Source organism: Pan troglodytes, chromosome 23, assembly GCF_028858775.2.
Source record: "Pan troglodytes isolate AG18354 chromosome 23, NHGRI_mPanTro3-v2.0_pri, whole genome shotgun sequence".
NCBI classification, from domain to species: domain Eukaryota; kingdom Metazoa; phylum Chordata; class Mammalia; order Primates; family Hominidae; genus Pan; species Pan troglodytes.
This window is the reverse complement of record NC_086016.1, coordinates 27,642,318-27,666,658: the sequence shown is the minus strand read 5'-3', so window position 1 is coordinate 27,666,658 and position 24,341 is coordinate 27,642,318. Positions and strand designations below refer to the sequence as shown.

At 44.2% G+C, this 24,341-nt stretch overlaps 1 protein-coding gene and 1 long non-coding RNA gene across 16 annotated transcripts in view; both read right to left on the bottom strand.

Moving 5' to 3' along the window:
- Positions 1-24,341, bottom strand: part of GRK3 (G protein-coupled receptor kinase 3) — a 279,994-nt gene that overhangs the window by 218,559 nt on the left and 37,094 nt on the right. The window lies entirely within an intron of this gene.
- On the bottom strand, positions 12,661-18,935 carry LOC134809744 (uncharacterized). The gene is made up of 2 exons (XR_010156215.1): positions 18,880-18,935; positions 12,661-15,219 (listed from the first exon to the last, which is right to left on the bottom strand). It is a non-coding gene; the product is annotated as an uncharacterized LOC134809744 (long non-coding RNA).

Below are 24,341 nucleotides of genomic sequence, written 5' to 3'. Positions count from 1 at the left end.
TCAGGGAGATGCAGTTGAACTTGAACTGTGTCCAGCTGGCAGGATTTTTGATTGCCAAGATGACCGGCTGCTTTCAAGGAGAGCAGAATTCAAACGGTGATTAATGAAGTGATAGGGAGGAGAGTGAGAAAGAGTACATGAAATTGTACTCTGTAACCCAGGGCTATGCTGAGACTAGAGGCAGGATTTCTTGGGTAGTGTGGGAGGAATGAGGAAAGCTTAAGTTCTCACTTACCCCCAGTAATGGCCATAATACCTCGCTCGCCCTTTTGGGTTTTGATGCATCTTTTGTTTGTCAATACAGTCAGATAGCTTGGGTTCAGATCCCAGCTCCACTGCTTAGTTTCTGTGCAGCACTGGGCAAGTTACTTAACCTCTCTGTGCTTCTGTAACATCTGGAAAAATAGGGACAATACACATTGAAAACTAAATGAAGTGGCTGGTCCTGGTGGCTTACACCTGTAATCCAGCACTTTGGGAGGCTGAGGCAAGAGGATCACTTGAGACCAAGAGTTTAAGACTAACCTGGGCAACACAGCCAGATCCCATCTCTACAAAAAGAATTACAAAAATTAGCTGGGTGTGGAGGTGCATGCTTGTGGTCACAGCTACTCAGGAGGCTGAGGCAGGAGAATCACTTAAGCCCAGGATTTGGAGGCTGCAATGAGCTATGATGGCACCACCATACTCCAGCCTGGGTGAGAGAGCAAGAACCTGTCTCTTTAAAAAAAAAAATTAAAGGTTGGCCGGGTGCAGTGGCTCATGCTTGTAATCCCAGCACTTTGGGAGGCCAGACGGATCACCTGAGGTCAGGATTTGAGGCCACCAACATGGCGAAACCCCGTCTCTACTAAAAATACAAAAAAATTAACCTGGCATGGTGGTGTGTGCCTGTAATCTCAACTATTCGGGATGCTGAGGCAAGAGAATTACTTGAACCTGGGAGGCGGAAGTTGCAGTGAGCCCAGGTCAAGCCACTGCACTCCAGCATGGGCGACAGAGTGAGACTCTGTCTCAAAAAAAAAAAAAAAAATTAAATTAACTGGTGAGATGGGTAGCACATCGCAGTGGTTAAGAACATGGGCTCTTTAAATGTCTTTAGTAGTTGGCTAAGAAAAAAAAAAAAGAAGATGGGCTCTGGAGGCTCCGGCTGTGTTTGAATCCCAGCTCTACCACTCACTTCCTGTGTAGCCTAGTGCAAATTCCTTAACCTCTCTGCTTCAGTTTTCTCTTACACAGAATGAACATAACAATAGGTTTTACCCTGGAGGCTTGTCTTGAGTTGATACAGTCAGCGCCTCTGGGCCTAACCTGGGGACTTTAAAGGTTTAATCAACTTTAAAGGTTTAGGGTGATTCTGCAGGAGGTAAGGGAGTAGGGTATCTCTGAGAAAATTTGCTGTGCCTCCTTGGGTAATTGACTACTCTCCTCTGAATCTTAGTTTCCACATCTATAAAATGGAAGGTTGGATTGAATGGTCTCTGAGCTGTTCCTTTAAAACTCTGGTTCTGGGCACATGCACCAACCCAGAAGACAGTGCTTCATGCTTACGTGCCTTCACACATGCAGTTCCTTTGGCCTAGAGTGACTGCCCCCATCCTGTCTGTTTGGGGAGTGTCAACTGGCCCTACCTGCCCCATCCCTCATGTCATTCCCCTCTGTAAACACTCCTCTGACTCCTTCAAGTAAAGATTATGGAGCCCTCTTCTCTTCCTGCAGCATTTGGCTCTTGTTACACTCACCTCCCTGTGCTACACTTGTGGGATGCGCATGGACTACATCTGTTCATCCTCCTCCTGGCTCACCTTCAGCGAGCCAGTGAGACTATGTTCGGGTGGGTTTAGCTCAACAGCCTCAGGTCAGACCTTTCTAGGGGGTGGGGCCAGGAGATAAGCAGAGGGGGTAGGTAGGATGACCCAGGTACTGAGTGAAGTGAACAGAGGTATGGAGACATGGACAGTGAGGAGACCATCTCGTCCAGCTTGGAGGAGAGCATTGCAAGATTCTGTTTTTATTCTGGCTTAGGATTTAGCACATTGTGAGTGTTCAACAAATATCTGTGGAATGAAGGAAAGGATGGGTGAGTGGATGGGTAGATTGATAGATGAATGAATGGAAGGAGGGATGGATGGATGGATGGATGGATGGATGGATAAATGATGAGATGGTGTATGTATCCATGTAAATATATATGTATATGGATGGGTGAAGGGATGGAGGATAGATAGATTGGCAGATGAGAGGATGTATGTATGTATATATATGTATATGGATGGGTGGATGGATGGATGAATAAAAGGATGGAGGATGGATGGATGGAGGATAGATTGGTAGATGAGAGGATGTATGTGTGTGTGTGTGTATATATATATATATGTATATTGATTGGTGGATGAATGGATGGATGGATGGATGGAGGATAGATTGGTAGATGAGAGGATGTATGTATGTATATATATGTATATGGATGGGTGGATGGATGGATGAATAAAAGGATGGAGGATGGATGGATGGATGGATGATATAGATTGGTAGATGAGAGGATGTATGCATATATATATACATATATGGATGGGTGGATGGATGGATGGATGAATGGATGAATAAAAGGATGGAGGATGGATGGATGGATGGAGGATAGATTGGTAGATGAGAGGATGTATGTGTGTGTGTGTGTATATATATATATGTATATTGATTGGTGGATGAATGGATGGATGGATGGATGGATGGATGGGTGGATGGATAATATCAGGGAGTCAGAATGAAGAGCCGGATGTAGGGATACATCAGGGCTTGGGGACGGTGGCCAGAAATACAGGAAACCAAGACAGAAAAAAAATAAAGAATATTTTACAATATCTACAGACAGCAATTCAGAGACTCCAATGAGCTGAGCTGATCCCAGCACCATAGGTGAGGACTTAGCATATAACCTTGATGATAGGTGATGAGTATGTGATCTAAAGTTTGCATATATGGGCTATGAAATGAAATCAGGATGTGTTAGGCAGATCATTTGGTTGCCAGTTTCAAGCAGTGAGATGATGGCGGGAGGGGACAGAGCCACAGAAAAATCTGGCTTTCTCTTCCCAGATGCCTCACCCCACCCCTTGGCCTTCACTTTTTGAGCCCAGTTCAGAGTCTCTTTCTTAGAGAAGTCTTCCCTGATCACCACCTCTCCTACCCAAGCCAGCCCCTGTTCTCTTATCCTCTTTCACACCTTTGTCACTGCCTTCATCTCAAGAGTAAACAATGCATTTTGACATCAATTGCTTTCCATATTACCCCTTGCCACAAAGCCAGATCCATGAGCTCAGGGGTCCTGACTGCCGGCCCTCCTGCTGCATCCCTGGTGCTTAGAACAGTGTCTGTAATCCAACAGACATTCAGTATATACAGTTGCAAATACCTGAATAAATATTCAGACAAATCAATGTGGTTTAGAATGGGGAGAAGATAATTGGGAGTCTACATGAGTTTTGATGGGTTTTTTTTCCATATGACTTTTCAAAAAAAAGTTCATCCTGCCCCACAAAGCTAAGAAGACACTCTGTGAACATCCCAGCCACCCACTCGTTTGCAGGCAGTGGTTCTTTGATTTTACTGTACATATGAAACTCCCAAAGAGCCTGACCACACTGGTACTCGGCCCCAACCAGAGCATCTGACCTCATGAGCTGGGTGCAGAGCTGGCACTGGGATTGTTCAGAGCTCCCCAGGTGATCCTAATGTGCAGCCAGGGCTGAGATCCCTGTGTTTGAAACACAATCTCTACTCCTCCTCTAGTTGCTCAATTCCCATTTTAGAGAAGCCGGGGGGATGGATGTCTAATGTTACTTATTCATGTCTTTGGGTACTAAAATCATGGAATGAAGGTTGCAAAATGGGCAGTTATATGGCCTTTTGGGTCTGGATGACTGATAGGGCTTCAGGATTCTTTCTGGGGACAAATATTCTCCTTTAATTTAAAAAAAAAAAAAAATCTTGGCCAGGCATGGTGGCTCAAACCTGCAATTCCAGCACTTCGGGAGGCCAAGGCAGGTGGATCACCTGAGGTCAGGAGTTCAAGACCAACTTGGCTAACTTGGTGAAACCTCGTTTCTATTAAAAATACAAAAAATTAGCAGGGCATGGTGGCGGAAACCTGTAATCTCATCTATTTGGGAGGCTGAGGCGAAGAATTGCTTGAAACCAGGAGGTTGCAGTGAGTTGAGATCATGCCATTGCACTCCAGCCTGGGAGAGAGAATGCGATTCCATCAAAAAAAAAAAAAAAAAAAAAATCTAGAGCCAGATGCAGTGGCTGATGCCTATAATTGCAGCACTTTGGGAGGCAGAGGCAGGAGGATTGTTTGAGTCCAGGAGTTCAAGACCAGCCTGGGCAACATAGTGAGACTCTGTCTCTACCAAAACTTTAAAAATCAGCTGGGCATGGCAGCATGCACCTGTAGTCCTAGCTACTTGGGAGGCTGAGTCAGGAGCATTGCTTGAGCCCAGGAGTTCGAGGTGGTGGTGAGCTGTGACCATGCTATTGTACTCCAGCCTAGGCAACAGAGCGAGACTCTGTCTCTAAAAAAAAAAAAAAAAAATCAACCTCACTCCAAGCCCATCTATAAAAAGACACTGATGAGGCCACTCTATGAACAACTATAATCATGCTACATCCATTTGCACATGAAATTGCTGAAATCTATCCAGCATCTTTTATCACAGGTGGCAGAGTGGGTAAGGGGTAGCTAGAGATAGGTAGTGGCCACTGTGTCCTTGGACTGCCAGAGTCAAGCCAGGGTGGAGCCAAGTGGCTCGTAGTTGAGGATCATTTCCTTTCTTCCCCAGGGTCTAGAATCTTTTCTCCCCCAGGGTCTCTCATGGACTAATTCATAACTGCACCTTAGTGTCTGACAGTAACAACCTGAGGAAATTTGCAAACAAAATATCAGGAAACACCATCCACTTAGAGATCAGAATTTCATCCCCATTGCAATGCCCAGGAGCGTGTTTGGGGAGAAGGGATGCAGTTTGAGTGTTTTTTTAAAACTATGATTGTGATTTTAGGACAATTATATATTCCTGGGGCTCAGTGAGAAGTAACATCTCCAAGGCTATTTACCGAACCACAGTTGAGTAAAATTTCCCACTGGGAAGGAAGAGGGAGGAAATGAACTTTTGTTTATGGCCGGTTAAACACAAGCAGATGCTAAGTGATTGACACTATTCCCACTGAATCCTCACACCCACTCCATGGCAGAGCTACTAATTGCCCCATTTGCAGACTGATGGAGAAACTGAGGCTCAAAAAGGCTAAATTATTTGCCCATCTTCCTCATTACTATGCAGTACTCAGCACTGTTTGCAAACAGGGAGAACAATAGCTACCTATCATAGGCTGTACAGTCAGACAGACCTGGGGTCAGGCTGCAGTACAGTGGTGTGATCATAGCTCACTATACCCTTGAACTACTGGGCTCAAGCGATCCTCCTACCCCAGCTGGGGTTGATCTTGACTTTGCTCCTTGCCTGGTACAACCTTGGACAAGTGTTTTCTCAGAACTTCTTTCCCATGTCTGCAATACCAGATAATAATACCTATATAGCAAAGAGTTGTTTGAAGTGTTCAGGGAGATCATATCTGCAAAGTGCCTAGCAGTGTCCCTGGCACAGGTGGGTGCACAACAGATATTAAAAATGAATGTGATCCAAACCCTGAACACATAAGAGATGATCAATAAATGTAAATCCTCAAAACACACACTCTTCTGGTTACAATATGGGGAAAGCCATGACCTGGACAAGATGGAATTTTTGCTCTAAAAGAGCTCACAGCCTTGACTGTGAAAGAAGAAAGCCCATGGAAACAGAAAGCAAACAGTAATTGTATAATTGTAATATAATAATCTATAATAATATAATAATCTATAATTGTATGAGTCAGGATGTGCCCAGTTGAAAAAGAAATACCAACTCTAATTAGCTTTTTAAAATGCGTTTGTTGACCTATAAAATGAAAGAGTTTATTTAATTTTAATTTTAAACTGTTAACATAAGAGGCTTAGGCCAACGTAGTGGTTTAGAGCTTGGGATAGATACAACACCAGGTCTGTTTTAATCGGCGGTGTCAACACTACTAGGCCTAACATCTTTCTATAACAAATAATCTATCATGTCATGAATTCTGAAATGAAATTCACAGATAATATAATCTACCTACCCTATAGTGTAATAGAAAACCAATATAGTGCCTCTCTGTGATACAAAGGAGAAGAAAGAAAATAGATTTATAATAAAAATATATTTTCAATATATAAATGTTCACACACAACTCCACTAGAAGACATAATGAAGTCATCAAAAGCTTGCACTTTTAACAGACATGATGCAATATTTGGCTGAATATTGTCAACAGTTTTACTTTATATTTAACAAATTAGAATAATGGCGACATAGGTATATTCACACATGTATGCACACCCCTCAGAAAGTCTTCCTGATTAGCATTTCCTGGTAGAATGCCCCTTGGATTTTCATACCCAAACATCATGAAACAAATGTATCTCTCAATGTATGTTGATGTTAACATAGGAGAAATTATATTTGCATCTCCAAAATTCAGTGCAACATTGTAAACAAAATGCTGTACGGAATAAGTTTGATGCTACACTCTAAACTCAATTGGTGGAACATCAGGATCCCAGTTTGAAAAGTCCACCCAATGTCAACAAAAGGTACATGAATCTCCTACGTTACTGCTGCAAAGACAAGCCATGTCAATATCAACAAAACTACCATTTATTTTCTATCACCTTTACTGAAATATAATTTACATGCAATAACCTGCATCCATTTAAGGTATGCAAATCAGGCCAGGTGCGGTGGCCCACGCCTGTATCCCAGCACTTTGAGAAGCTGAGGTTGGCAGATTGCTTGAGCTCAAGAGTTTGAGACCAGCCTGGGCAACATGGTGAGATGCCATCTCTACAAAAAATACAAAACCTAGCCTTGTGTGGTGGCACATGCCTGTGGTCCCAGCTACTCCAGAGGCTCAGGTGGGAGGATGGCTTGAGCCTGGGAGGCAGAGGTTGTGGTGAGCCAAGATTGCACCATTGCACACCAGCCTGGGGGACAGAACAAGACCCTGTCTCAAATAATAAAAATAAAAATATATAAAGTATGCAATTCAATGAGTTTTGATAGACGTATATGCCTGGGAAACCACTGCCACAGAACATACCCATCACCCCCCAAATATCCTTGTGACCCTTTGCAATTCATTTCATCTTCCACTCCCAGCCTCAGGCAGTCACTGAATCCAAACAACTGTTCACTAACAATGGTATTGATATTGTGGTGATGCTTTAGGTATTTCATATCTTAAATAAGAATTTGTCACTTATATATAGCAATTTTACTGTGTTTTAATTACATTTTAAGAAATTGGTTGGGGATTTGGGTTAACAAAGGCATTCTAATTTGTCTATTTTAAAATAATGAAAACTAAGACTTCTGCTTCTGGGATGATGAAGCAGATGTATTTTTCCCTCTTCTTCCCACTAAGTACAACTAAAACCCTGGACATTGTATATAAACAAATATAAGAAGACATTGAGAAATGGAGAGAGGACTGGCTAGAGACCTCAGGACTTGAAGAACAATATAGCAATGAGTTGTGGGAAATTGTTTTTGGTTTCACATATCCCGGAGTTGAAGCTGAAAAAGCTGGCAACTCAGAAACACCAATGGGTGCAGACCAAAAAAAAAAAAAAAAGACTCTAACAAAACCCTACTTTTTCCAGGCAAAGGACCAAGAAAGAGGTAACCTAGCACGACAGAAGACTTTTAGACAATAACTGTTCTGTTGCATCCAAACATAGAAAAGTCAGTAGCCTGACTACACCCACATCATCAAAGGCCAAGTGAGGAGCCTGGACTTCCATGCTCTTGAGGTTGTAATGAGGTGCCCAACACATCTTTTGGGATGGTGTCTGAGGAGGCCTAGTGAAGAGTCAAAACTTTCACCACTGTCCAGTGGCAATAAGGCCACAGCCACCTCAGTGTCAGTGGTACTACAAAGGTAGCTGTAACTCTCAAACCCACTTGGTAATAACAAGAAACCACCCCGCTTTGAGTGTCAGTGATGAAAAATGTGGACTTCTACCTCCTTCTGGTAGTGACTAGGTGGCACCCCTGCCACCTATCCTTTCAGAGCAGTGTCAGAAGCCAGCTAAGACAGAAAATTTAAATAGATTTGGGGTCTCATAACATAATATTAAAATGTCCAGGTTTTCATCAACAATCTCCTTTCATACCAAGAACCAGGAAGATCTCAAACTGAGTGAAAAAAAAGACAATTAATATATGTCAACACTAAGATGACAGAAATGTGAGAATTCTCTCACAGTGATTGTAGAGATACTTTGATAAATATGCTCCAACAAGCAACTACAAACGTGTGAAACAAACGAAAAAAATAGAAATCCTCAGCAAAGAAATAAGACAGCTCAGAAAGGAAATAGCTATAAAGAAGGAACAGATGGAAATTTTAGAAGTGAAAAATACCATTACTGAAACACCAAGCTAAGTGGACCAGCTCACAGCAGAAAAGAGGGAACAGAGGAAAGAATCTGTGAACTGGAGGGTAGCGCAATAGAAACGACTTAAGCTGAACAACGGAGAGAAAATAGAGTGAAAAAAATAAAGAGACTCATAAAGCCTATGGTTAGGCTTTGTGTCACCACCCAAATCTCATGTTGAATTGTAATCCCCATAATCCCCACATGTCAAGGGAGAGACCAGGTGGAGGCAAATGGATCATGGGGGTGGTTTCCCTTATGCTGTTCTTGTGATAGTGAGTGAGTTCTCATGAGATCTGATGGTTTTATGAGTGTTTGGCCTGTCCTCCTGTGTTCATTCTCTCTCCTGTCATCCTGTGAAGAGGTGCCTTCTGCCATGAGTGTATGTTTCCTGAGGCCTCCCCAGCCATGTAGAATGGAGTCAATTAAACCACTTTTCTTTATAATTACCCAGTCTTGAGCAGTTCTTTATAGCAATGTGAGAATGGACTAACACGCTCATGGACCAATGAAATTATAAAAAATAGCTAACATTTGTGTCCACAGAGTCCTGGAGGTGAGAAGAAAAAATGAGAGGCTAGAAAACTACTCAAAGAAATAACGGCTGAAAACTACCCAAATATGTCAAGAAGAAACTTAAGAAGCTGAGCAAACCAGATACAACATAATAAAGCTTCCGAAAACAAAGGACAAAGAAAAATTTTGAAAGCAGCCAGAGAAAAATGGCATCTTAGCCATAGGGGGAAAAAAATTCAAATGATAGCAGATTTTTATTCAGAAACCATTGATGCCAGAAAAAAATGGCAAGATAATTTTCAGGTACTGAAAGAAAAGAACTGTTAAACTAGAATCCTATATTCAGCAAAAATATCCTTTAGGAATGAAAAAAAAAAAAAAAAGACGTTCTTAGACAAAGGCAAACTAGGAAATTTTGTTTCTGGAACACCCACCCTAAAAGAATGGCTACAGAAAGTTTTCTGGCTGGGTGCCATGGCTTGTGCCTATAATCCTAGCACTTTGGGAGGCCGAGGTGGGAGGATCACTTGAGCCCAGGAGTTCAAGACCATCCTGGGCAACATAGTGAGACCCCATCTCTACAAATAATATTAATAATAAATTAGCCAGGTGTAGTGGCACATGCCTGCAGTCCCAGCTACTCAGGAGGCTGAGGTGGGAGGATCACTTGAGCCCAGGAGTTCAAGGTTGCAATGAGCTATGATTGCATCACTGAACTCCAGTCTGGGTGATAGAGTGAGACCCTATCTCTTTATTAAAAAAAAAAAAAAAAAAAAAAAAGAAGGAGGAGGAGGAAAAAAGAAAGAAAGAAAAAGATAAGGTTTTCTAAGCAGAAAAGAAGCAATAAAAGAAATTCTGGAACATCAAGAAGGAAGAAAGAACACAGTAAGCAAAAATATGAGTAAATGTAATAGACTTTTCTTCTCCTCTTATGTTTTCTAAATTAAATTTGGTGATTGATACAAAAGTTATAACACCTCTCAATGCATATAGAAGATATAATCAAGACAATAATAAATAGTGGGGAGGGCAAAGGAACATAAAGGGAGGTAAAGTTTTATACTTCAATCATAGATAGCATTTTTACATAGAATATCTGATTTTTTTTTTCAAGACAGACTTTCACTCTTGTTGCCCAGGCTATAGTGCAATGGCGCAGTCTTGGCTCACTGCAACTTCCACCTCCCATGTTCAAGCGATTCTCCTGCCTCAGCCTCCCGAGTAGCTGGGATTACAGGCATGCGCCACCACACCCGGCTAATTTTGTATTTTTAATAGAGACAGGGTTTCTCCATGTTTGTCAGGCTGGTCTCCAACTCCCAACCTCAGGTAATCTGCCTGCCTCAGCCTCCCAAAGTGCTGGGATTACAGGCATGAGCCACTGCACCTGGCCAGAATATCTGATTTTTAAGAATGATTACTGGGTTGTGATGTATTAATGCACCAGAAAACTATATACCACGATGCAAAAGAATAACTACCACTACACACAAAAATGTAGAGAAATGTCATCAATTTAATGTTGAGAGAAAGAAGCCAGAGACAAAAGAGTACATACTGTAGGATTCCATTTATTTGAAATTCTAGAACAAGCAAAACTAATCTATGACGATAGAATTTAGAATGGTGGTTGCTTTTGGTGGTATATTGACTGGAAAGGGGCATGATGGAATTTGCTGCTGGGGATATGGGAATTTTCTGTATCTTGATCTAGGCAGTGGTGCAGTAATCTACATCTATAAAAACTGTCAAGCTGAACACTTAAAATTTGTGCACCTTACTGTGTATGAGTTACGCCTTTTAAAAGAGGAATGGATTACTAGCAGTAAACAGGAGATGCCCACATCCTCCACGAATATGTCAGCTCCAAATTTAGGCTGACAGATAGGCTATGTCCATGGCCTACCACCAATGGTATGGCTGTGAGTGATGTGGTTTTCCAAACAATGCTTGTTCAGGATAAAAAAGAAACACAATTCTCTTTCTATTATATTTATACCAGGGTTTCCCTTCCAGAAAATTCTGTGTAGATTTGGAGTAAGGGGGGAAAAATGGAGTTCAGCTCCTGGCTGAAATAATTACAAACTGGGTTTTCATCAAACTCAATGCCGGCTGGGGCATTAGAATGTAGACTGAGCTGCCGGACAATTCTTCATTGTGTAGTATTGCCTGGCATTCCCAGCCCCTGCTCAGAAATGTCTGACTGCTTCCCAATCACCTTCGTAAGTAAAGGTTTACTAAAGTCTACTATACATACAGAAAAGTGCACAAATCATAAGCGTATACCTCCATGATTTTTCATAAAGAAAACACATCTCTGTAACCAGAGCCAGGAACAAGGGACGGAGCAACATTCTTCATCCCCGCCTCTCAGAAGCCTCCCCGTGTCCTCTGCAGTCATTACCCTCCCCTACTGAAGGTAACCTCTACTCTGATTTTGATAACCATACGTTATTTTTGCTTGTTTTTGATCTTCATAAACATGGAATCTCTCAGGTATACTCTTTTGTGACTGGCTTTCATTCAACATTACGTTTGTGAAGTTCACCTACGTTGTAATGAGAAGCAGTTGTTTGTTCACTTTTTTTTGTAGTATTCAATCATATGAAAACACCACAATTTTATGATTCATTCTGCCCTAAAGGACTATGATTTCTTTCTTCTTCTCCTTTTTTTTTTTTTTTTTTGTTATTAGAGAAAAAGGCTGCTATGAACATTCTTTTGCAACTCTTTTGTGAAAACATCTATTCATAGCATCTCTGTTGGATATATACCTAAGAATGGAATGGAATTGCTGGACATTGGGTAGGTGTATGTGTTTGGCTTTAACAGAAAATGCCAACTGTTTTCCAAAGAGTTCCAGTCGGAACCACATCCTCCAGACAATTGAAAACCTTGACAACTTTCCAAACTCCTCCTAGAGGGTTGTATTGCCTTCAACTAGCATTCACTGGTTAAAGAGTGCCACAAGGTCCTGACTCTCTCCCTACTTTCTTCTCTCTTCCAAGCCTCCCTCTGTGCTGCCACTGCCCTCAGATAGGCCCCTGCATGTGACCACCAGTCAGACAGCTGTCAGCAGCTCCAGGTTTTCATCCTTACTGCACCAAGCCTCGAGGAAAATGAGGCATTTCTGGCCACTTTCCCAGTCTCTCCTGATTAAACTGAAGGTTTCCCTCTCACTGCTGTTTATCATGTGACTATCTGTCAACCAACCAGAGATGGGGGGTGCACCACACTCTGATTGGTCAAAACTTGCTTACATGCACATCCCAGAAGGGAAGTGGAGTCAATTCCACCTACAGTTCTGTAGGGAGTGAGGAAGGGAATCTAACAGAGGAAAGTCGTGGTGCTGTTACTGGAAGAGTTTCTGGGTGGGAAGAATATCACATAGCCACTACAAAGGTCATATGCTAAACTGCATGATGTAGGCAGAGTTCTGTAAAAGACTGGAAATATGAGGGATTTCAGAATCAAGATCTAAACAGAAGTTAGGAGGCAAATCTTAGAAGATGACATTTAGAAGAGATAAATATAAAGCTTTATACTTAGGTCTTAAAAATGACACAAGTACAAGATGAATTTTGCAAACGCTTCAATGAGTTAAATGAATACACGGGTTTTTTTGTTCAAAGAAAACTCAATGTAAATCAAAAGTGCATTGACATGTACACAGAAGCTAAATCCTTTTTAGGTCATATTAACAGAGGTCTGGGATCTAAATGAAGGAGATGATGACACCATACTTGGAGTACTTAAATTTTGTTATGGTTCTCCTCAAATTACAAAAAAAGAAATAAAAGAGACTATCTAGGTAGATGAAGGGAGTTTGTGACCAGCCTTGTGAGATGTAATTGAAGAAACTTGAAATGTTTTGCTTAGAATAGGTTGGAGACTGGAGAGGAGAAAGATATGATTTCTGGTGGGCTGACTCTTGTGTAAGTTCTGTGGGACTGGAAAATGTAAGCTTACGGGTCCAGCCGTTAATACAAGAATGAAAATCCAATCACTTGTCTAAATAAACATTTCTCAGCCCTGGGTCTTGGCTGACTGACTGCTTTTCAAGAATGCCATAGCTTGGTTCGATGTACCAGAAGGATACTTATGCCAATTAAGCTTTTTGCCAAAGTGTGTCCCATAGAACTGTAGTGAAAATATGTTTGAGATGCACTGAACATCAAGTCCTCCTTCTCAAATTTAGGATACATAATGAGCATGTTAAAGACACTGACACTTCGCTCCATCAAAGACTTTGAGTTGCTTTCATGAAGTCAGTGTTTAGCCAAAAGATCTTCCTTTTTCCTCCTGGTAACATCTGATAATATCCCTAGAATAGCTCTCTGGGATATGGTTTGAGAAACACTGGACAACTTGGTGTTAAGAGTTCTAGCTCAGGCCGGGCATGGTGGCTTACACCTGTAATCCCAGCACTTTGGGAGGCCAAGGCAGGCGGATCACAAAGTCAGGAGATCGAGACCATCCTGGCTAACATGGTGAAACCCCGTCTCTACTAAAAATACAAAAAATTAGCCGGGCATGGTGGTGGGCGCCTGTAGTCCCAGCTACTCGGGAGGCTGAGGCAGGAGAATGGCATGAACCTGGGAGGCAGAGCTTGCAGTGAGCCGAGATCGCACCACTGCACTCCAGCCTGGGCGACAGAGCAAGACTCTGTCTCAAAAAAAAAAAAAAAAAAGTTCTAGCTCAACCATAAGACCCATAACTTGGTGGGACGAGTAAGAGCTTTGTGTTGTTTTCTTCTCCTTCTCTCCTTATTTTACCAGTAGGAAAATTAAAGGCCCTAGAATGACTGCCCCATTCGGAACTTCTTTCCAATCAAGGGTCACAGTTAATTATTAAGTAACAGCATAATGGGTTTCTGCTCATATTGGATCATGTATTTGTTATAGCTGCATAACAAACCACCCCCCGCCCCACCCCCAAAAAATCAATGGCTTGGAACAACAGGGATTTACTCAGCTCACAAGTTCTTAGGTCTGCTTGATGGTTCTGTTTATCTGGGAATTGACTGGCTAAACTTGGGTTGCAGATTGGCTAGATTGGGCTGGTCTGGAATGGATTCAGCTAGGACAGCAGGTCTCTGACCCACATGTCTCTCATCCTCCAACAGAGTAGCTTGGGCTTGTTCACATGGCAGCTGGGCAGAGTTCCAAGAGAGTGAGAGAAAGGTTGTAAGGACTGGGACCTGCATGCCATCACTTCCATCACATTCTATTGGTCAAAGTCACAAGAGAAGCTTAGATTCATAGTGGGGAAATAGACTCCATTTCTTGATGGGAGGTGCTTCAAAGTCTCATTGCAAAAAGTGTGGATACAGGGAGGCCATGAATTGGGATCAATCCATGCAATCAATCTACAGCAAATGTCAGTGAAGAAATTCCATTATGTCCTTCCTTTGACTCCCATCCTGGCCTCAGAGTTGAAACCCCAGCTATTCTTTCATCTTTCTAGCATACACGCATTTATTATGTAGGACCCAAAACTGGGTGGTGGAGGGGAAGCCCAAAGGTGCCTACTATGTGCACCATGCATTGTATTACACTTAGAAAAAAGGAAGTAATAGAAGAGTTCTTGCCCACAAACCAAGTGTGGATATCAGACCTGTAAAAACCAAGTGCTGAGAGTCATGAGTAAGCAATATGCAAATTTTGGTGGCAGCAGAAAGGAGCATAGGATTAACTCTATTCAAACACAGAGGAAGAGATCTGTGAGCTGGGATGACCGAGGATTTTCTGGGCAAGCCAGCTGAAGAAAGGCAATCCAGGTAGAGGGAACAGCATTTATAAAGGCATAGAGTGTGAAATAGGATATTGAGTATAGAAAACTGCAGATGTGGCCAGGCATGGTGGCTCATGCCTGTAATCCCAGCACTTTGGGAGGCTGAGGCGGGCAGATCACCTGAGATTGGGAGTTCAAGACCCACCTGACCAACATGGAGAAACCCTGTCTCTACTAAAAATACAACAATTAGCCAGGCGTGGTGATGCATGCCTGTAATCCCAGCTACTCGGGAGGCTGAGGCAGGACAATCGCTTGAACCATGGAGACGGAGGTTGAGGTGAGGTGAGCTGAGATCACTCCATTGCACTCCAGCCTGGGCAACAAGAGTGAAACTCCACCTAGAAAAAAAAAGAAAAAAGGAAAAAAGAAAATGGCAGATGTGGCGTAAGTGGGAGCCAGGGAGGGATGCTGGGAGATGGACCTCAGGGGTAAGGATATAGAAGACCCTGGGGAGAGGCTGGGGAGTGGGTATTAAGTAAGTGTGGTGGGGGAACGAGGGGTAACATGGCTAGATTTGCATTCTAGAAGGAGGACTTTGCCTGGGGAGTGGTGGAGAAACCACAGTAGAAGCTGGATGAGGAGTAGGGAGAAGGGATGACTTCTGTTTGGGATATGCTGCGTTTGAGGTGTCGATGGGGCACTGAGATGATGGCAGTGGAGGTGGATCACTCCTCAGATCAAAATGCAGAAGGCAGCTCGGAACACTGAAGCTGGAAGCTTCTCAGAGCTCAGGGGGCCTGTGGGTTCTTGGAACACCAACTCAGTCCTCTCCAGGATTTTCTCACTCTTTTCTGTATCTCTCAATTGGCATTTCTCTCTCATCCCACACAGACACCCTGTAAGTCAGAGCCCAGTTCTTCCCCTACACTGGGAGGGGGGTAAATTTAAAAATTCCAAAGGAGGAAGAAAGGATCTGCTTTCTGACGGACAGTCTCAAAGAAGTGTCAAAGCCTCGGACCCCAGCCAAGTGTCCTTTCCCTCCCCACTCCCCCGACAAACATCATCTCCCATGGCTTTGGACGCCCGGCGTCTCCGTATCTCTCCACAGATCTGTGTTTTTCTCTCGGGGCCATCTGTCGCTGACTCTGCTATAAATCTTGTTGTGTTTCCTTGCCATATGGCATAATTAATTACTTCAAGGCACAAAAGACCCCACAGCTCTGCAGGCCAGGAGCCAGCTGGCTCACTGAGGAGTAATTTGCCACAATGAGGCAAATAGCCGGGCTACTGTGCCCTGTCAGCCGGGTCCCACAGCAGGAACCAAGTTGGCTGGAACCCCCATTCCCTGCGGCAGCATCTGCCACTAGCTCGGCAGAGGCTGGGTCTTCAAGGTTACATGAGTGGCATTTATAGACATTAAGGCCACACACCGTCTATTGCTATAGAAGAGAGCGTGCATCTATTAACTCAACGGGGACCCCCCCCCCCAACCTCATTTATCTTTGTCACTTAACTGCTAAGTCCAGAACAGTCTGTCTGTTCCACTTGGGCAATGGTTTATTGGACTCCCAAATCTTTGGAAAACTACTGAGGGAGAATAAAATTAAAGAACACAGCCATTGAAAGCTGAGTCCTTGAGTGGGCCCCTCCGCCTCTGAGCAGTTGGCCTCTGCATCTGCAAACAGGAAGGATTGGATGAGCACTCAGTTCCCTTCCAGCTACAGTGTGCCAGGACTCCTTCAATCAACCAACAGATATTCAATTGACAACCATCCCTGTACTGAGTGCTGGGGAAACAGTTCTGGTGAGGCAGATGTAGCCCCCTGCTCTTATGTAGCTTGCTGCTAGAAATGAGGACCACACACGTGCATGGGCACACACACAACATACACATAAATGTACCAAATTATCACAGCTGGTGGCCAACAGGATGAGGAACTGAATAAAGCAGGGGCTGAATTAAAGAACATCAGGAGGCCAGGCATGGTGGTTCACGCCTGTAATTCCAGCGCTTTGGGAGACCAAGGCAGGAGACTCCTGACTCACTTGAACACAGGAGTTTGAGACTAGCCTGGGCAACACAATGAGACTCTATCTCTAAAGAAATAAAATTAAATTTAAAAAGTTAGCCAAGCATGGTGGTGTGCACCTGCACTCCCAGCTACTCAGGCCTGAGGAAGGAGGATCGCTTGAGCCCAGTAGGTTGAGGCTGCAGTGAGCTGAGATTGCACCACTGCACTATAACCTGGGTGACAGAGCAAGACCCTGTCTCAAAAAAACTTTTTAAAAGAACACCACCTTCAGAGAGAGGACTCACAGAAGGTCTCTCTGAGGGAGTGATATTTTGTTAAACAGATTTATTGAGTTATAATTCACATGCTGTAATAGTTACCCTTTTAAAGTGCAAAATTCAGTGGTTTTTAATATTTTTGCAAGGTTGTGCAATCATCACTACAATCTAATTTTAGAACATTTCATCACCCCCCAAAAAAGGCTTGCACCTATTAGCAGTCACTGCCCATTCTCTCCTTCCCCCAAAGGCCCTGACAACCACTAATCTACTCTCTGTCTCTATGGATTTTCCTATTCTGGACATTTATTATGAATGGAATCATACCATATGTGGCCTTCTGAGCCTGACTTCTTTCACTTAACATAATACTTTCAAGGTTTATTCATATTGTAGCATGTATCAGAACATCAGTCCTGCCAGGTACGATGGCTCACACTTACAATCCTAGGACTTTGGGAGACAGAGTTGGGAGTTTGAGCCCAAGAGTTAAAGACTAGCCTGGACAGCAGAGCAAGACCCCCTCTCTGAAAAAAAAAAAAAGTAGCAGGGTGTGGTGGCACACACCTGTGGTCCCAGCTACTCGGGAGGCTGAGCTAGGATTGCTTGAGCCTGGGAGGTTAAGGCTACATTGAGCCATGGTCATGCCACTGCACTCCAGCCTGGGCAACAGAGCAAGACTCTGTCTCAGAAAGAGAGAAAGAGAGAAAGAGACAAAGAAAGAAGAAAAGAAAAGAAAAGAAAAGGAAAGAAAGAAAGAAAAAGAAAAGAAAGAGAAAGACAAAGAAAGAAAGAAAAGAAAGAAAGAAAGAAAGAAAGAAAGAAAAAGAAAGAAAGAAAGAAAGAAAAGGATGTCAATCCTTTTTGATGGCCAAATAATACTGTGTTGCAAGGATATAGCACGTATATAGCATGTTTTGTGGAATCATCAATCAGTTGATGGACTCTAGGTTGTTTCCACTTTGGGATTATTATGAATAATGCTGCTATGAACACTTCTGTACAGGCTTTTGTGTGGACATGTTTGTATTTCTTGAGGGGGTGACATTTAACCTGAGATCTCAAGGGTAAGAAAGAATCAGTCATGTAAAAAGCTAGGCAAAATTCTTCTTGGCTGAGGGAACAGTACAGACAAAGGTCTAGAGATGGGCTGCTATACATGTCTAGGGCCCTTTAGGTGGCTCGCAGGCTTTAGAGGAATTACAAGAGCATCTTTTTCAAGCTGCACAAATCCAATTTTCTGCCGAGCTGTGTCTAGTCTCTTCCTGAGTGTGCAATCTGAGTCAATTTAGTCTAAGGGTTTATTGTCAGCTCAGAGGAAAATTTCTTGGATTGAGCAACTTGGTGTGACTTCTGCAGGCCCCCACAATTTGCAGGAAGCCTGAGGAATCGTGGGTGGGAAAGTCGAATGGAGTGGTTCCAGGAGGCAGCATGCTTTGGAGGTAGAGGCATTCGAATGACTGACATGCATGCATTTCACTACCCCCAACTCCCATAAAACTCAGCCTGGTTGCCTGGCAGCAAATATCTTCTCTTGGCTTCTGTATTACCTTGGCTATCAGTGAGACTTTTTCCCTCAAAATGTCCTTGCATTTGTTTTTTAACTTGGCTTCCCTGGGATCAACCTGGCACTAGGAGCAAAGGGCTGGGCTGATGCTTGCTTAGACGTCTGTGTGAGGGTCCTGGGAGGGTGGTTCACTGAGTGCTGCTACAGTGAGGGTATTGCAAGAGTATGTTGAGACAGCAATAAGAGGATAGATGCACCCACCTGGCAGTGGACGAAGATGAGGCTGAGAGAAGTTAGGATCCCAGAACCTAGATAAGGATCATACAGTCAAGAAGGAAAAATTTACCTCATAAAAGTGAATTTGGGGGCTCTTTGAAGCAATCCTTGATCCAGTCAGTACACTCCTTTCCATAGTTGATACTTTGGCTAACTCCTTCTGTCCACCCCCACCCCCAGCCAAGGGAGGCTGGGCTACAACCAAAACTCTGAACTTAGGGCCCCACAGACCTGAGTTCAAATCCTAACTCCTCAATTCCACTATGTTACTTTGCAAGAAGTGCTAACTGTTCTAAGTCTCAATTTGCTCATCATAAAATCCCATTATACAGCCTGTATTATGTAGGAATTGCATTCAGCAACAGCAGTTCCAAATAATAATGGTATAAACAAGATATACCATGGTTATTTCCCTCATACAAAAGAAGTGTAGAAGGATGACATCCAGGGCAGTATAGTGTTTCCACACAAGACGAAGGCTCCTTGTGTCTTTCTGCTCTACCATTCTTAGCATCTCACCTTATGGTGCCTGATGGCTGCTGCAGCACCAGCCATCACATCTGCATTATAGACAGGAAAAAGGAAGGAATGGCAAAATTATTCTCACCTCTGAGTTGAGTTTTCCTCTTTTAAGGAACTTATAAGCAATGTCTATCTAACAACTTATTTACTCCTATCCAACCCTCTTGCAAGGAAGCTAGGAAACATGCTTATATAGCCAGGGATATTGCTGAACTCAGCAGTAGAGCATGGCTGTTTTATTCAGGGAGAAGTGGAGGGTAGCAGGCAACTAAACATCTTCACAGCAAGATCTTAATTTAGTCACCTCCTCACAGAAAGCTGCCCTGCCCACTCTATCCAAAATAGCACCCCTCACTCTAAAACACCACTCTGATATGTGTTGCATAGAATGTATCACTCTCTGAAATTATTTATCTATTAGTTTCCTTATTTAGGGATTGACTTCTCCCCTAGGATGTAAGCTCCATGAGAGAACAGCATCCATATCTGTCTTTATTCATCACTGGCTCAAGTTGGACAGCTGTGCAAATCTGTGGGTGACTGTTGAATAGTCCCTATCCCAAAGGGTGACTATGAGTCTTTAATGAGATGCTGAGGACGAAGCGCTGAGCCCAGAGTCTGGCAAGGGAGGTTGGAACTGGCTAGTTGTTTCCTATGCCATTTCCCTCTTCTTCCTATCCACCTAGCCACAAGGCTGAGTTCCACCAGCCGAACGGAGGCAGGAGTGACATGGGTCACTTCCATGCCTCACCCCTGAGCCTCCTGGGACATCTTCCATGCGCTTTCTTTCCTCATTGCCTAAGGATTCACTAGAGGAACCTTGTAATATGATAAAAGCTAGAGTATAGAAGAAATGTGGGCTCCTCAATGACTACATGGAGCAGAAGTCTTCATCCACACCAGACTGGGATGGAAACAAGAAGAAAATTTTTATCATTTGAGCCACGAGTTTTGGGGATGTTTGTTACAGAAGCATTTCATTAGCCTTTGCTGGGTTGCAAACCACCCCACGATGTGCCTTAAGACAACATCGCCTTGTGGCTCCTGATGCTTTGGGTTGCTTTTGCAGTTCCTCCCCCAGTTTTGCCTGAGTTCATTCACAAGGCTGCATTTGGTTAAAGGATTGGTTGAGCTGAAGAGGCCAACTGCCAGTGTCTGACATTTGGTGCTGGCTGTCTACTGGGCCATCTCCAGTTTTCTTCATGTGGCCTCTCATCCACACAGGTGAAACTGGGCTTCTACACAGCCTGGTGGAACCAAAGTTGCAAAACAGCAAAAGAAACTGCAGCAGCCTTTAAGACCAAGCCTTGGAAAATACCCAGCATCACTCATGCCACATTCTGTTGGCCAAAGCAAGTCATAAATTCAAGAGGGGAAAAGCAACAAAGTACATTGCAAAAGAGTGTGGACTCAGAGAGACAGACTCTTTGTGGGGTTATTATTATGTTAGTCTACCACAAAGAGTTAATGTAACAGTGTGTGTATGACTGGCATTTCAATTTCTGCACCTCCTCCTCTGCTCTCATTCCAGGCCCCTGTGACTCTTACTTCTGCAGAGCCCTCATATGCACACATTTGGTGGCAACAGTGAAGTCAGTGGGAATTGAATCTCAGCAGGACACAGCTACATTAACAGAGCTCATGAGCAAAGGGAACTGCCCTCCTAGGCTTGGCTTGGTGCCCAGAGCTCCAAGGAAAGGTCACCCACTCCTGCTGGCAGGAGGTCTGAGTCAAATAGCTGTTAAACCAAACAAACTAACACCCACCTCCACTGCTGCCCACGCAGATATGACCGATTCTTTCCTTGAGAGAGAAAAGAAAAGATCTCTCTTTGTTATTTGACACTCTGACCTCTGCAGCATGGAAACTAAAAATAATACCCACAGGAGAGTGCTGAATGTTTATCCTATTGTTCTTTGCACTCACAGCTACCTGGGCTATGCACACCAAGATGAGAGAGGGAGGAGAATTAGAGACACGAGCATAAGGCCAAGGCTGGAGATCTAGGTTTTCAGAAATCAAAGCTTACATTTTTTTTTCTACAAATCCATCCACCCAGCCCATCCCACCCACCTTTCCACATCTCCACCTATTCACCCATCCATCCATTCATCCATACCTTCATTCATGCATTCATCTATCATCCACCCATCCTTGTATCCACTCATGCATCTATCTGCCCATCCACCCACCCTTCCACCCACCTTTCCATCCATCCTTCCATCCATCCATCCACCCGCCCATCCATTCATCCACCCACCCTTCCACTCACCTTTCCATCCATCCATCTACCAGCCCATCCACCCACACACCCATCCTTCTATCCACCTTTCCATCCATCCATCCATCCACCCGTCCATCCATCCATCCATCCACCCATCCATCCACACTTCCATCCACCCACATATCTACCCATCCATCCATCCATCCATCCACTCATCCATGCATCCATTCATGCATCCATCTATCATCCACCCATCCTTGTATCCACTTACGCATCCATCTACCCATCCACCCACCCTTCCACCCGCCTTTCCATCCATCCGTCCACCTACCCATCCACCCATCCATCCACCCACTCTCCCACCAATTCAACCACCCATCTACCCATCCATCCATTTTTATCTGTCCACCAACCCATCCACCCTTTCACACACCTTTCCATCCATCCATCCACCCATCCATCTACCCACCCATTCACCCACCCATCCATCCATCCACCCACTCACCCACTCTACCCACCCTTCCACCCATTCATCCATCCATCCATTCATCTATCCACCCATCCACCTACCCTTACATCCACCTTTCCACTCATCCATCCACCCACCCATCCACTCACCTACCCATTCATCCACCCACCCACCCATCCACTCACCTACCCATTCATCCACCCACACATCCACCCACGCATCCACCCATCCATTCATCTATGCATCTCTTCATCCACCCATCCACCTACCCTTACATCCACCTTTCCACTCATCCATCCACCCACCCATCCACTCACCTACCCATTCATCCACCCACACATCCACCCACGCATCCACCCATCCATTCATCTATGCATCTCTTCATCCACCCATCCACACTCCCATTCAGTCACCCACCCATATGCCCATTCATCCATCCATTCACTATTTATTGAGTGCCTTCTATGTGCCTGGCACCGTGCCAGGAATTCACTGGTGAACATGATCCATTAGAAATCTGCCCTTGTCGGCTGGGTGCAGTGGCTTACTCCTGTAATCCCAGCACCTTGGGAGGCCAAGATGGGCCGATCACAAGGTCAGGAGATCGAGACCATCCTGGCCAACACGGTGAAACTCCGTCTCTATTAAAAAAAAATACAAAAAATTAGCCGGGCATGGTGGCGGGCACCTGTAGTCCCAGTTACTCGGGAGGCTGTGGCAGGAGAATGGCGTGAACCCGGGAGGCAAAGCTTGCAGTGAGCCGAGATCGTGCCACTGCACTCCAGCCTGGGCCACAGAGTGAGAGACTGTCTCGAAAAAAAAAAAAAGAAGAAGAAATCTGCCCTTGTCGAGTTTACACTCTGGAGGGGTGTTCAGACAATAAGTAAACAAAGCAATAAATATTACAATTGCTTTTTGGGTAGGTATATTAAGCCATTGCCCAGGGGGTGCAATTTGAGCACCTTTTCTGGATAGGGCAGTTACAGGCACATGTTATCTTCTAATTTAATTCTCATTACTACCTAATGAGGTTGTTACTATTAATATTCATGTTTCACAAAGAGGCAAGCAGACTGAGAGTAGTGAGGTAACGTGCCTAAGGTCACACAGCTGGCAAGCATCAGAGCTGCGATTGAAACCCAAATGTAGCCACTGATCATGGTGGAGCATCAGGAGGAGAAATTACTGTATTCAGGGCCTTCTGCCTCTTTTGTTCTGGGCCTTGTAGCAATGTTGGGGCCATTGACACACAGGGGTCTCACCCACACAATCACACTCCTTGCACCTGCTCTTGGTCTGATGACTCAGATATTCAGGAAGTGGGATAAACTTTAACCCAGCTCATCCTTGCTGGGCCCCAAGACAGCCATGCCTTCTGCTGGGCTCACATCTCTGCCACTTGCTCAGGCCTTCCATCAGCAGGGCAGCCACAGAGTTTCAGAAAAGATCTTCTGGATGTAAACAGAAAAAGCACCTGCGGGTAAAGGGACGGGCGGCCACCTCTGGGCTCATAAGAGCACCAAAGAGTCTGGACTCAGGTGTCCACACTGCCATAGATTTGCTGTGTGACCCTGGGCAAGTCACCACCTCCCTTTTGATCTTTGTTCCCTTTCTGTGCTGCCTGCGGGTAGGGCTTGTGCCTGCTACAGTCACTCATCCAGATGTTTCTGAGAACCTACTATGTGCCAGGTTTTGTGACAGCCCCCAAGGAGCAACTAAGCACAGAATTATAGTTCCAAGAGACAAGCCACAAGGTGCTATGAGAATGTAAAATGGGTTGGCCTGATCTGGATTAAAGGCTACAAAGGACTTGCTGGGGGAGTGACATTTCCCCTGAGACTTAAAGGAGGATTAGAAGATAACTAGGTGCAAATATGGAAAAGGGATTCTTGGCCAGAGGAACCGCATCTGCAAAGGCCCCAATATGGGAAAGAGTTTGCTGAGTCAAGGACCCGGGAAGTCACCCACATCGCTGGCACCCAGAGTGAGAGGCATACAGTGCAGGACAAGCACAGGGAGGTCAGGGGCTGGGTTTTGCAGGGTCTTGGAGACAGCAGTGGGATTTGGGACCCCGAGCAGAGGGAGGTGGGGAGCGAGTAAGCTCCAGGGAGCCCAGATATGCATGAACTAGGCTGCGTAGACCCACTTTTTGGGCTGGGGGCTGCACAGAGGGCAGTCAGGTGGGACACTGGAGCTTCAGAAACAGACTTAACCTACTTCATAATATTGCCA